Source organism: Oratosquilla oratoria, chromosome 2 (assembly GCF_046742065.1).
Source record: "Oratosquilla oratoria isolate Oo_2021 chromosome 2, ASM4674206v1, whole genome shotgun sequence".
Classification (NCBI taxonomy): Eukaryota; Metazoa; Arthropoda; class Malacostraca; order Stomatopoda; family Squillidae; genus Oratosquilla; species Oratosquilla oratoria.
The window spans coordinates 75612321-75617320 of NC_134778.1; the positions used below are offsets into that span (position 1 = coordinate 75612321).

General features: G+C 33.0%; 1 protein-coding gene across 1 annotated transcript in view; it reads right to left on the reverse strand.

The window, feature by feature from the left end:
• Positions 1–5000, reverse strand: part of LOC143036323 (uncharacterized) — a 44352-nt gene that overhangs the window by 9697 nt on the left and 29655 nt on the right. The gene's annotated exons all lie outside the window — the stretch shown is intronic.

Below are 5000 nucleotides of genomic sequence, written 5' to 3' on the forward strand. Positions count from 1 at the left end.
TGGGGTAAGGACCGGGACGAACCCTGTCATCACGAACATATCGCCATTTGTAATACTATGTACACAGCAATTTACACGATAGCCGAGTACAGCGGGTTCGAACCCTGCATGCAACTGTCATAAAAATTATCGGTTTGATGTCGCTGCCATTAGCGTATTTTCTCTCATATACAAATAAATATAATATATATATATATATATATAGAGATATATATATACATATATATGTGTATATAAATATGTATAAATACTATATATATATATGATAAATATGTGTGTGTGTGTGTGTGTTTGTGTGTGTGTGTGTGCTGTGTGTGTGTGTGTGTGATGTGCGCGCGCGTGTGTGTGCGTGTGTGTATACAAACGTATATATATAAATGATATATATATCTATAATATATAAAATATATATATATATATATATATATAATTATATGCTGTGTGTTTGTGTGTGTATACATACATATATATATATAGTATATATATATATATATATATATATATATAGTTTTGTATGTGCGTGTTTGTGTAGTTATACATACGTAATACAATATACATTTATACATATATATGATATAAATATGTATATATATAATATGTGTATATATATACGTACGATTATTATATATATATATAATATATATATAAATATATATATATATATATACATCATATAATTAGATATTAATATGTGTGTGTGTGTGTTTGTGTGTGTGTGTGGGTGTTTGTGTGTGGGTGTTTGTGTGTGCGTGTGATGTGTGTGTGTATACGTGTATAAATATATAAAAATATATATATATATAGATATATATATATATGACTTGCAGACATACAGACATATTTATATGTATATATATAAACTATATTTATACTATATATATATAAATGCATACATACATAAATACATAGGATGTATATATATATATATATATATATATTATGTATTATAAATAAATATATGTGTATCATATATTGAACACATTATCTGTGGATCAAATGTTTCTTGAAAACAGACTGCGCCTTGTTCGGCAATGACATGAGCATTGTGAACAATTTGTCGAGACACATTTATAGTCTATTTTGAATATCCCTGTACCATTTCTAACCATATTTCTTTATAAATACCGATATTATTCAGACTTCATTCTAAAATTTATTGGATTCAGTTATTACAAACAATAACTCTATCAATGAGTATTATTACGAAATTATTTATCTTTTATACAGTTGTTATATTGTCGCCTCTTCATTTGTTCGTTGTTTATCTTATATTTTTTTAAGATTTATACATATTTAGTATGAGCTGTAGTTTATTTGCTTTGAGATGAGTGGACATTTACCTTAATAAAACTTCTTTGTAACATTTGCTTTTAGCGTGTATCGTCCGTATTGGCTAAGTCATTTGCTCATAAAGAAATTATTTCCATTCGCCAGGTTTGCTTGAAATATCCATTTTAAAATTGTTAGAAAATAATGTATGATACGGAACGCGCAAATTTAATGTTGGCTATCTCGTTTGAAGTGTTTGCTTGCGATTTGGTTATATTTTTTTGTATGTTACCTTATTAGATGATTTTATTTTTTGTGAAAAAGATGTGACTTAACACTTGCAGGGAATATTTTCCTCACCTTCACAGGTGTATTTCATGACGAGTTAGTGGGTTGATTAAGGAGTGCGTCTAATACGACAATATCAGCGATACATACAATGACTTAACATTCATATTTCTAACGTACGTACATACACGCGTACACACATACACATGCATGGCCTACATATATACACACATAGCAGACACACTTGTCATTACCGTACATACGTACATACGTTTACATACATACAAATAACATTACATTTACATACATATACATACATATATACATAACATACATACATACATATATACATACATACACACATATACATCACATACATACATACAAACATTACATACATACATAACATACAATACCTTACATACCATAACATACATACATACATATATACATACATACAAACATACATATTCAGTACTTACATACATACATATATACATACATACACACAGTACATAACATACAGTACATACATACATACATACAGACATACATGCATGATTCATACACTAATACATGCTATGCATACATACATACATACATACATACATACACATACATATATACATACAAACAGCATAATTTTTTATTCTTTATATTGCGAGGACGGCCGAGTTCCCAAACATACACCTAACACCCATCCCACACACCCAAACGAAACTCCATTGGTGGCCCTTCTCTCTCAGCACCTACGTGGAATCAATAAGGCGTCATACCGCTTGGTCTTGCCACAGCACCACTCGGGGCTTCAAAAAACTTTGATTTTTCGAAATTCTCCAAATGTCATTGGTGCGCTAATCACTTTTTGCGATCATATATTGAAAAGGACTGAATGACGAGCTAAGTGAAGTTAAACCTATATTGAACCTTAGATAACAATTGTTGAATTTGAGTAGAACGTTAGGGGTACTAGCCTAGAATGTTTGTTTAGCGAAGTTCAATTCACACCACTTGCATACCGCTACCATATCGTACATTACGTACATACATACATACATACATACATACATAGAACAGACATTCTTACATACAATACATACATACATACATACACACATACATACCATACATATTTACATAACAAACACACATACATACGGATACATACATACATACATACATACATACATACAATACATACATACATACCATCCATACTTATATTACATACATAACACACATACATGTACATACACACATACACATACATTGTAGACTTAGGGAAGCCTAGAATGTTGTAAGAGCGAAGTTCAATTCACAACAATTGGCGAGGAATCTTGAATGTGTAGACGGGGGTCTATAAAGCAATGAAGCGAGGATCCCATCACTTCAAACAGCTAGGGAACACTTAATCTGGAACCCGCTGGTTCCTCACCACTGTTTGGATATTATATGGCAAATCTTTGCTACCCCTCATCCATAAAAGGAGCATAATTATAGAGAGGAACAATCTTTGAGCCGTGTCCACTTCTTTCGTCCATTATACAACCAGGCTCTCCCATTCACTGCCCTACTCTTTTGTTCACTTGGTGCTCCACACGACATTCCTCTCGACGCATGACTGGTGGCCTCCTTCTAGTTACCTAATCCATGTTACGATTACCTTTGATATTTCTCTTTTCAACGTTCACAGAAAAACCTCCATTCAATTTAGTTTTATTACACTATGCTTTTTTTCTAGTATTGTTGATTCTTTCCATTTACCCCAGATCATTTCAGCATGCTTTGCTCTACCCTATCCAACAACTAACTCCTCCCCCACATACACACACGCTCTCTGCCTCACCTCCCGATTTCTCCTTTGGTCCATTCTTATTACACTTACCATGCTTCTCGAAACGCTTCATCTCATACACGTTTATGTTCTTCCTTTTTGCTTCCTTCAGATTCCACGTATCCACTCTATACAATGCCCATAGCCACAAACCACTCCCTCATACAACCTTCTATTTGCGATCATACCCAGATTCCTGTTTCATATAACACTTTTCATTCCTCCTAGACAATTAGTTGCCTCCTTTACACTGTAATTCAACTCTACATCTACTCCTACATTGACTGCCACATGTGACACCAAACACTTAAATCTCTCCAGGTCCTTCAGCCTCTTATCGTTTCAATCTACTCCCAACCCGCCATCACAATTCTTCGTGCATTTCATCACACTACTTTTGTTCAAATCTATTTTCAGTTTTCCCTCATACCTCCAACCTCCACCACCAACAGCTTCATTCTACCTTCAGGTTTAGCCACATACACAGTCATTCGTAAAACAACAACTACTTCACCTCCCAGTTCTCTCCACACTCACTCATCAACATCAAACTCCTGCCTATCACTCCTGTATTTACCTCCTTCAACACTCTATACACATTCAACAACCATGGCGACATTACACATACCTTCACCTAAAGCCACTCAATCTATCCATTCCTGGCCCTAACACAAACTCTATTGTTTAGGCAAAAAACATTTGACTGTCTACAGAATTCTCCCTGCCTTATGCATCCGCAACACACTCCACAACGCATATCAACTCTGTCTTATGCCTTCTCCAAATCCATGAAATCTCAAAGGACATCCTTACGCTTTGCCAAATTACTTCTCTCGCATATCTGCCCTGCTGCAAAAACTTGATCTATGCCTCCTTCTCTTCTCCTAAATCCACACTGCTCACCCTATCATTCCCCTTCCTAATCCTCTAAGTTAACATCCTCCATACACATTACCAATTGCACCTAACAGACTAATTACTCTTAAATTTTTATATTCATATTTGTGCCATTTTTCCTTGTATGGTGGAACTATACGTGCACCCCTTTAATCCACCGGTACACTATCTTCCTATAGACATACATTAAACAATTTCACTATATACATACATATATTCATACGTATATACATACATATATTCATATATATATATATATATATATATATATACACATACATACATATATATAAATATATATATATATATATATACACTGTATATATATATACATACATATATGTATATATATATATATATATATACATGTGTTTGTGTGTGTTGTGTGTGTGTGTGTGTGTGTGTGTGTGTGTGTGTGTGTGTGTGTATGTATGTATACATACATACATATAGGTATATATATATATATATATAGATATATATATATATATATATATATATAAATATATTATATATACGACATAACAACCTTAGGTCATGCTAGATAGTGTACTCAAGTTATGAGTGCTTAGACATGCCACTTAGTCCTTAGGTGTAAGCCACCAACCGGATATCTAAATATAGAATTCATATACAGTAACAACAAACATTCTTGCATAGTTATCATTGTTATCATTGTTAGAATTTAAGTCATATTACGAATTTATTTTAT